We start from the raw sequence: 11341 nt of genomic DNA, 5'->3' as shown, positions 1-11341 counted from the left end.
AAGTATATTCTCATGACAAAGACAATACAATAATTTATACAGTGTTGCTTTCTACGAGGGGTTTCTGTTGGATCTTGATTAATTGCTGAATCTATTGATCTGTTGAATTATTTTAAGATATTTCAAACTGGTCTCAGACCTAAGTTCAGTCGAAAAAAAAAACAAAAAAAAAAACAAGATGCCTTTCTACCAAAAGCGTTCATTGTGAACTTTCCGCAAGTTAGTTTTCCCATATTTCTGATATATGGTACGGTAAGGTACGAAAAATAGACAGCATTGATTTTTTATTGGTCAAAGGTTAACTGGTTCCCATTTTATTACCAGAAAGTACAAAAAGAACTGAAAAGAAAATTTCACAGTATGTGGCACATTTCTGCCAACCACATATCCAAGCTGTACAGTAGTAAATAAATTTGCTAGATATGTTTTATATAATATTTACAATCTTCTGAGAGCTGTAACAAATAGCCATGCCCATTCAAAAAAAAAAAAAAAAAAAAAAAAAAAAAATAAATAAATAAATAAATTACTAGCCTTATGTTCTTAAATGACCTATAAACCAGCAAAAGTAGGGGTCATGTAACTTCTAAGAGGGATTTGTTGTCTGACAAGTCAACACTATGGAATATCTCCCAAACTGACAGCTAAAATGTGGGTATGAATACATAAGTAATAAGGTTTGTTTATATTTCTATAAATGCAAAAAAATCTCCTTGAAAATGCTACCAAAATGTCAGGTATATGTCCACAATGAAACAATAAAGGAAAGAATTGGTTAACATAAAACATGAAAATGCCACTCTAATGGGGAAGAAATTGAGGAATTTTTTCTTTCCGCCATTATCTGACTAGCCCGGAAGTGCAGTACTATTTACTACTTATTTTTTGTTTGCTTGTTCTTGTTGGGTTTAACGTCGCACCGACACAATTATAGGTCATATGGCGACTTTCCAGCTTTGATGGTGGAGGAAGACCCCATGTGCCCCTTCGTGCATTCTTTCATCACGAGCGGGCACCTGGGTAGAACCACCAACCATCCACAAGCCAGCTGAATGGCTTCCTCACATGAAGAATTCAATGAGTCTGTTGATATAAATTTATTTCTTTCCTCTACATTAAGACAAACAAGTTCATTTAATTAGATTACACTTATTTATTCAAGGTCAATCGTAAAAACAAGTTTTACCCCTTATGTGTATATTGATCACTCTGATTTCTTATAGTACTCATCGCCATGAGGGTATTAGCTTCACTTTTTCTATGCTTGCTAAATTTGCTACATACAAACCATGCAAATTCGCATACTGGAGAATATTTCTCAAGCCGATAATGGATGGCGGTCAGAATTGTTCTACATAGAAATAAGAACATGTACATATTTGGCATAGAATCAAAAATACTAAAACAAGAAAACTTAGGTGCAAAAAAGTTATAATTATTTTCAACATTTGATTGTCCAAATGCTATTTTTTTAAATAACTTTATTCTTTTGGGCATTCTTCGGACGTAAATATAGCCCAGCGCGCACATGACTTGTCGTAAAAACAGAAATACCGAACTCGCAAATGGAGATTACGTAATTTGTCGAATGTCTTACGGGTCCACTACATTATAATGTGAATATACAATGAATACCCGTTACTTAGCAGTGTCTACGACAAAATATACAAGAAATATATACATTTATGATGGAGAGTCAATTTACTTATATCATTGCAGCCTTACATTTTGCACAATTTTAGGGAAATCGTTTATTGAAAGTTTTTGCGAAACTTTTTTTTTTGATTTTGTAGTACTCAAATATTTTTGGTTTGCTTCGTTCAATATTAGTTTATCATGTATATGGCTGTTTAAGAATTATAGTTTGTCTTGGTGTTATATATTTAATACTGTTACATATGGCGTGACTACAACATTGCGGCTTTTCCTAAATTACTTATGCACAGTTATATCACTGAAACAGTTGCCGTTAGTTAGATGTCACTGACGGAATCAACTTGTATGTATTTGCCGTGGTTGTTTTAAACGTTTCTTGAGCAAGATAGGTCTGGTACTTGTTAAATGTATTTGAACCGGTTGTAGCTTTTTGCTTCAGACCGTTACAAGGCAATACCGCTCAGATATTTTTTTCTATTTCCTTTGTTTGGATTTTTCTGTGCTGTTTGTGTTGTTCGGTTGCAATTTATGTGTTCCGTTTTTGTTGGATTGTGTTTTGTGGTCTGCCTGTGCAGGTCGAATTTATTGTACTTGGCGATTGCTGGATTTTTTCCTATCTATTGATAATGTATTCGTAAGTCGTATCTTACGTTTAATTAAATTTCATGTTATCACAAACTGGAAAGGGAAATATAATTAGATAAGAGATATAACGAATGTTGCAGCATTTACTATAGAAATCAGCGGTCCGTTGTTAGAACTCAGGAGTTTGGCACTTTAGTTACCAAATAACGTGCTGTTTTAAGGCATTGATATTTTCTCTACCGCCAACGCAATCATAAATATTTGCAGCAGTATTGAACTATTGCCAGTACTGACAGGTGGCCTACTGTCTTGAACTGCATGGCATTTAAATATGCTGAATACTGTCCCCCATTTCAAATCTGTAGCTATCATCAATTTAGACCAAAACCGGTATGACGCAATACAGACCATGCTTTGTGCAATCATTGTTTTCTGACTCTGTTGCCGTGGTGATTCCACGTATAGATCTTAATGCAACTGAGCTTAAACATAAAATGTTATTAAGGCAGACACTTAAATTAAGTTGGCAAATGTGTTATCGGTAGAGAGAATTTATGCGAACCAATCAGACCACATTATTCCAGAGGGCTAGCGCGTGCGTAGGCCACAACAAGTCCACTAACCCAATAAGATTAGTTTCGATGCTGCTTCGGTACTGGTTCAACATTTATATGTACATATATACTCAAATCTTTGTTATCATGTCTCACAAAGCAGCAGTGACATTTTAGTCTTTTTAACTGATTGGGACCAGAGAAATTATGTATTCTCTCCCTGAAAGTGAACTGGATCTCAAAGATTCAATGAATTTATAGAGAGAAAGTGTGCATTTATGCATATAATTAAATACAGAACAGTTTACTTTCCCATCGCATTATAAATTATTTTACGTAGAGAATTTATGCGAACCAATCACCAACTAATTACGGCAAAGCGTGTATATGTATATATAAATATATACACTAGTATCTGTTTGTGTAAATTATTGATAAACTACATATTATTTACTTTTTAACAAAAATGTAAGTTAATTCCCCGTATATTTATTATAATATAGCATCATGGAATAAGCAGAAAGAATTTCTTTAGAACAACTGTTCTAAGCTCTTCATGATTTTATGCTCATTCCTGTCGCTATGAGTGAGGTATCGGTGCAATATATTATTCAGTTATTTTTTTTTTTTTGCCACTGACGGTTCCAAGGTGGTGCCACACTTTTCTTCCTTTATTTGTTAGTTTTGTCATTTTCGCATATATATTCTAATTTGTCTTTGTAATTCTGTGTATATTTTCACGAGGTACACACTGCTGTAGAGTTTTATTGTGAGTGGGCCACGTCCTTTTATCGTTGCCTTTGTCTTAATTTTTACATGTGCGTGAACACCATGAAATGAATTTTATACTACGGCACAACCTGCAAGAGACCAGCTAAGGGAAGGAGTAAATATGTTCTCATAATACAATATAATTTGTTCTTTAACAGCACAAAATGGAAAAAAAAAGTTTTCTCAATACAAATGGTCTCTAAATAGACGTGGTCTCTTGAGAAAGTTTAACTGTACATGTATAATGTTCAAGGTGCCGTGTTTTTTTTTAATGAAATGACAAAATTATCTTGAAATGAAAACCAGTCTGTCAAGACGTTCTTACTTTTTTTGCGGACAAAATCGATTCGTTGTTTATCATTTTATAAGTTGAATTGCAAAAAGGTAAAAAGGTACTAAAAAGGTGATATATTTTCCTCTTAAAGTTCAATTTTAATGTAAGATCCACAAAACATATTGTAGTCTGCATATTGCATTTTAATTTTTCTATTTACAAATAAAAATCGGAAACAAGCAAAAATGGACACAGCTATTGACAGGTTAATCAAATCGGATACTGGTACTGAAACGCAGCTTTAAATTTATTGAAAAATGTGTAGGGAAACCCGTACGAGTCCCGTAAGAGTCAATGAGACATTAACTGATTGGTAAAAATGTAACGTTTACAATCATAAAATTTGTGTCAAAATCAAGCAATGCAATGTTTTCTGTGAAATTTGGAATATCTTACAAGTATCTGACTGAATGCATGACTTTTTAATTGTCACTCTAGAATAGTAGGTGTCAGTAGGCATTTGGCCTCTATATGTCATTTAACAAAGGGGGTAGTTCCGTTGGAAGAGAAACTGTAAAAAAATGAAATTACTATTTTTCGGTGTCTGACATGTTATCTTTTTAATTAGTGATTCACATTTTATTTGTCATCACCCAATGCTGGGGTATGTGACAGAGTCATTTCTTAAAGTGGAAACCTATGGAAATATCAATAGCAGTGCCTGACCATAATTATCAGTAAAATGAGAGGGCGGTCATTTTTCTGTTTTCATGAAATCCATATATTCAAGTTCATGTATAACTGAGTGTGCTTGAACACTAACACTATTATATACACACTAGCACCATCTAAGGTTTACTTTTAGTGAAAGCTTTGTATATAATGCAAGTTTGTAGGAAAGAATCGGCACTATCGACGCACGGCTTCGTCACCTAAAGACAACGTCTCAAGATATGCTTACATTTTTAGGTCCTTTTAAACTTATAGTAGTATTTTGGTGAAGGTTTACATGTAAGCAGGTATCAGTAGTTGGCATCATCAAATGACTTGTAACGTAGAAAACTTAGGCCTTACAAAAGAAGAAACATGTCAAAGTTTGGACGATTTTTATTGTTGTTTTTGATCAGCAAAACGTTTCCAAAGTTATAAATTCAAATATAGTTGAAAAACGCGAAACAGGCAAACTCGATCAAAAGTATTGGTAGAAAGTTTCACAATTAATGTTAATTTTGCCCATCGAGTTCTAAATAAATTTTTTATTTCAATTTCTCGGCCTAACTGTCCTACTAGCCTAATTTTTCGCTCTCTCCATGTTACATTGAGCTTTTATGCAGATTCTGCTACGTGTTGATGTTATATCCGACTTCCCCGTACTTTTCCTTGATTTCATTAGCCGACAAAACTGAGTGAATTAAAGTCTATGTCTTATTAACAGAGCCTAGAGCTACTATAGTATCGACATATTTGACAGCTGGTAAACAGGGTTTTTTTTATTTAAAAACTTTTATGTTGAAAATTCTAAATATCTAAGAAGAACAAAACTTCATATTCGTCCAATTATATTACAAATTTGCGGGGTTATGTTACTTCAGTGTCAAAATCTGTTCAGCACCACTTCTCCAGTACTGTTGGTGGTATTTGAAGGAAACTTCGCAGGGATGATCTGTATGGAGCAACGTTGTGAATAGATTACGGGATTTTACAACAAGATATTGACCTTCGACTATTATACATTAATCTTGCCCAGACTTAATCTCTAAAAACACAATGAAATTTCATAGTAGGATTTTCTGCTTGCAGTCATAGCCCTTCGCCGTATTTTGTTAAGGTATTGAACACCTAATAGTAATGTTTAAAAAACTGGTATTTGCTAGGTATATTCTAAAAGTTGACTGTGTTTTGCATTGTGTTGCAAATTTTACCATGCCGTTTTTTTTATTATAAATTTTGTATAATTTATGGTATTTCCGCAAGCTCAAGTAGAGACAAATTGCACAGTAATGGCCAATGTCTAAAACGTTTCCAGAACACTCATTATACCATTATTTTTAATAAAAGAAACACCAGACTATTGGTAAACTATAACAAAATAGAAACAAATCAAAAAATAAAACTGTCAATATCATTTTTTCTAGGGTGCCTCAAGTAAACGGATTTAATGAGACAGAATTCTTACTCCAACATTGAAATATTATGGTCGAGTCCAGTGGAAAAGTTTTAAATTTTTCTCACTTCATTCAAAAATAACCTTGGGGCAAAAGTAAAACCTACCTACATTTCTTCTACAATATGTAATCTAAAGAGTAAAGGCAAAATAGAGAACTTTTACTGCATGTAACTCAGTATTTTTAAAGATGTCTAACTCTGCCCTCTTCTGTTTCAGAGGTAAATTCACTTTGAACAGCAAGAAATTGCTTATCAAATGAAAAAAATCCTCTTTTGTACAATAAATCAATAATATGTCTTAAAAAAAGTAAAAACTTACTAGGAAAAAAGGTAAATAAAGGGAAAAAAATTGGGCCCAGCGGGGCTTGAACCTATGCACCCTGAAATATTTCAGTCAAAGTAGGTTTATTGTAGGAATTGAATACTCTTCAAAAAGGAGGTATTCTATTACGGGTATTATACCTTAAATATTAAATATGTCCGCAGTACTTCTGTTATACCATTAGTGAGATCTGAATCTTTCCTGCGCTATTCCTCAGCAACCATTGGTCGGGATTCAATGAAATGTCACGGATAAGTCAAAAGGTAAGATACACATGTAAGTAGCTTGTTCAGTAAACAACGGCTTGAGTTCGGGCTTCATATGTGTACTATTATTCTGGAACATGGTGGGTTAAGATTGAACTTTGAGACACATCAATAAACAGTGATGTTCTTGCCTCTGACTGATCCAAGGCGGTGTCACAATGTGATTTTTTTATTTGTTTTGTCATCGTTTTCTCTATGTATTCCATTGTCTGTGGAATTTGTGTAAAGGTTAATAATGTACACATTCAGACATACACTAATGCAGGGAATCGGTTTGGATGAGCTGCGTTATTTCCTACACGGAGACACTGATGATTTATAGCACTACTGATTAATATATCTACTTAATTTGATTCAATGTGGAAAATTAGAAATAAGAGGGTTGTAAGACCCCAAGAATACACTGTCAGATTGATTTGCAATTAGGTAAATTTTTATTATTTTTTTTATAAAAAAACATTAAACATGTTAGCTGGGTTAAGTCAAGTGTGAAGACAGAGAGAGTGGAAAACACTGCAGGCTCGTTTTGACTGAGCTTGTTTATGGACGGTAGTGGAAATGCATACTACCGCTATTCAGTGTGTACATACCACGTGGTTTGTGACGTCATTTTCGGGTATTACGGCAAGAAAATTTATAAACAAATCCGTCGATTCAGAACTTAAAAGCACCGTCAGTACTTCATTTTTTCACCGATTTTAATAATTCTTTTACGAGGCTCAAGCCAAGATAGTGGGCTATAAACATAAGACAAAGTTTTCCTGAAATTCTAAGCAGTTTTTGCAAAGGTCGATTCCAACCCTGAAATTCGGCAAATTCTCGGAGGGTAATACGGCAAGAAAAACCCGTATTTTACAAGATAATGCAGGATTGCTTTCCTTTACATTGTTGTGCCTTTCACCGCTGTTGATTTCGGTTCCAAGAAGGCCCGCGGACCACTTTACTTTACATAAAATGGTAGGTTTCTCTGTGAAAACCTATGTCTTCGGAAAATGCTAATACGGCAAGAACGATATGACGGCAAGCAGATTCATGACTATGCCTTTTGTTCCTTTACGAACAGTTTCGCGAATTACTGAGTTTTAGACTCGTTTCCTCATGTATAATACCAGTTTGCAGATTTCTTTAGCTTCTCTTTAGATAAATTTCGGTATGATGTGATATGAAAGAACGGCTTTTTTCAATGCTTCTTAAAGATCGTTTAGTAGATCTATTTTTTTCTGTTTCATTACTTGTTATCTAATGAGAGCTTTCAAGAGAAGTTTCCTAATTTCTACTTTATTTATAGTCTCAAGAGGTATCTTATAAATGCGTCCCTATGTGTCTATACTGTTGCATCCGCGAATGCTAACAACCATCTTAAAAGAGTCAAACTGCTAAAAAGCCTACAAAAAGTGTTTAAAATTGAAAATATATCCTACATATTCAAATTATGTGTTTACTTATCAATCATTTGAATAGTGATAGCTGGGCCTCTGAACAATGCCTACCTATAATAGTAAGTGATAATGTATCGAAACTGCATTTCGAAACAAGTCTGAGATTTCGAGATTATGGTTACACACAGAAATTGAAATTTTCGATCAAGTTACTTATTTTAATAAAATTAACGCATTACACATTAAATTATGACAGCATAAGCAGATAGTTACAAATTTACAAATTTATGAAACGTTTTGAAATGTAAAACATAACAGTAAAATTTAAGTTAAATTGAACAATTCATTTTATCAGACCCAAGAAAGCAATGGTTACACAACAAATGCAAAAACTACAAAAGGTCACCAAGCCAGCTTTGTAGTTTCCATACACGCAAGTAACGCAACGACATATTATACACATTGAAACTTAGTAAGTGCAAAGGATTTCCATCTCGACTCTGCATTTGTCGTATCGTCCATTAATCACAGTTTAATCATTGTAAACCATATAATTATTAATAACAAAAATATGCATGTGTACTTCTAGTATGTCATACTAGAGTGTAAAATGCAGATGCACCTTCAAAAAATAAAAACAATATACAAAACGTAATGTGTTAAAATATTTTCTTAAATATTTGGACACTTTCAACGCGTAAACAAACGATTCCTTGTATCTCATAAAGACCACACCGAACGTGAGAGAAAAAAAATATTGCCTGACCTTTGAATAAAGCGTTAGTAATTAGCCAAAGAGTCACAGACGGAATCAAGGGTCGGTGTAACATCTTCTTAATACAGGTCATGTCATGAAACAGTTGTTGACTAAGTTATGACCCTAGTTATTGTAAGGATCGCAGAATCATTACTGAAGATAACTTGGGCTTAACATAAAATGTAAGAATTATATATCCAGTCATATAATGATTAATCCAGAAAGTGCTAAAACTTTATGTCCTAAAAAGGGGGCATAAAAGTAAAAGTATGAAAAGAAAAGAAAAGAAGGTTTATTCTGTTCGGTAAACGTGACATTATAAATTTGAATTTTCTTAAGATTTTGCATAGTCTAATATCAAAATTGTACCGTATTACATGCATTTTTTAGACCCCTATACGTAAGTTGTCATAGTATCAAATTATTTTTGACAAACGATAAATATCTTTTAGAACAAAATTACAATCGTTCAAAATATCGTTTCAGAATCATGTTCGTAAAATAGAATGTAAAACTGTGCCTGTGCAATCACTTTACTTGCCAAAATATTAGCAAAACGTATTTTCAACAGACAAACTTTAAAAAATAATCTTAAGACGGCCATGACAGTCCTTTATCGCTCTCATAGTATAGCAAAGCCCCCATTTTTCCTATGGACTGTAAGTGCATGAAAACGTAACAATAATTTTGAAAACAGACCACTGAATTATTCTTTTTAATAAATCTCAGGCATACGGAAAAATGTTTTGTCAAAACTTCAAAAATGAAATAGGGCTTTACTGTTTATAAACGGTTCCCTCTAGTTTAGCATACCATGCACTATGTATGTATGCCCTATTTACTAACCTGCCGACAGAAGTAAGTCTCAACTGCTGTTAGGGACAATTGGAGTATTCATGAATCTGCTTGCCGTCATATCATTCTTGTCGTATTAACATTTTCCGAAGACATAGGTTTTCACAGAGAAACCTACAATTTCATTTGCAGTCAAGTGATTCGCTGACCTTCTTGGAACCAAAATAAACAGCGGTGAAAGGCACAACAATGTAAAGGAAAGCAATCCTGCATTATTTTGTAAAACACGGGTTTTTCTTGCCGTATTACCCTCCGAGAATTTGCCGAATTTCAGGGTTGGAACCGACCTTTGCAAAAACTGCTTAGAATTTCAGGAAAACTTTGTCTTATGTTTATAGCCCACTATCTTGGCTTGAGCCTCGTAAAAGAATTATTAAAATCGGTGAAAAAATAAATTACTTACGGTACTTTTAAGTTCTGAATCGACGGATTTGTTTATAAATTTTCTTGCCGTAATACCCGAAAATGACGTCACAAACCACGTGGTATGTACACACTGGCTATTGCTCTCTAGCCCCGTAATGAGCAGAATTCAACATCTAATTAACAAGTATCAAAATACAATTTAGAGACCTTTGCAGATGTGTCAATACGGCGGTATACATGGAACCTTCAGTTATATGCAATTCAATTAAAGGCGGCGTTTGCTTCTCAGTTTAAATAATGGACCAACCATTAATGGGAAAGCAGTTGGCAAAATTAAACAGACTAGAATTTTCATAGGGGATCTTAGATTATGGAGCCCGCATGTCATAGAAAGTTAAAAGACATAATAAAAAAGAAGGCACTATATCCATAAGATTATTACACAATACCCAAAACTACGAAAGCGAGAGTATTGGAAGCACTCAATTCGAAATGTTCTGGATGAAAAAACTAACATTACCACTAACCTAACATAAATGTCAAGCTGAACGATCTAAATGGATGGAAATATATAACAGCTGCGGAAAGGCTTTTTACGGCCGCTACACGACACAAGCAACGTAAACGCCCTTTATGTTACGCTGCAAACGCAGGACCTGGTACTATTTGCAAAAAAAAATATGATTACAACCAGTCAGGACGTCCTCTATAAATAGCATAAGATTGCATGGATATAAATACGACAGATGCATGTAAAATATTATTTGGTGTCGAGAAAACCAGGATTAAGCAAATGATTTACCTGTACTTTGTTCATGAACAAAATCTGAAGCACCTCGGAAGCACCGAGAACAAGGCAAACAGTGAAAATTGCAGACTCGGTTTGATTTGAATCTGTTGATGAGCAGTAATGCATAATGCAACACTGCCACGCCCCCTAGCACCGGCTTAAGCTAAGCAGTATTCAATCTTCAAATCTAAATGAGTTGAAATGAATGATCCCGAAGGACCAGAAAATATAACAACACTGAGATGAAGTCAGGGCGGTTTTTTACGGCCGCCACACAACACTTAAGACCCGCTGTTGAGAGGTAAATAAAGTCTGAAAAGTAGATCCCTCGGAGCACCGAGAAGGCAAACAGTGAAAATTGCAGACTCGGGATTCTGCAGATGTTATAACACGAAAAAAACATGCGTTATCCCTACATTCTTCGTGAAATAACTTATTTTTAACAATATAAGCAACATAGTGCAACTATCAAGGCATTTGGTTTTATATAGTATATAGTCTCTAATACCCCAGTCACACATACGGCACGGATAGCTACGTCTAGCCACGGATAGAAACGTAGTAATCCGTGTCGATCCGTAACTGAGAAGTATGGATTGG

This window comes from Mercenaria mercenaria, chromosome 10 (genome assembly GCF_021730395.1).
Source record: "Mercenaria mercenaria strain notata chromosome 10, MADL_Memer_1, whole genome shotgun sequence".
NCBI lineage: Eukaryota > Metazoa > Mollusca > Bivalvia > Venerida > Veneridae > Mercenaria > Mercenaria mercenaria.
This window is presented reverse-complemented; position numbering follows the sequence as displayed.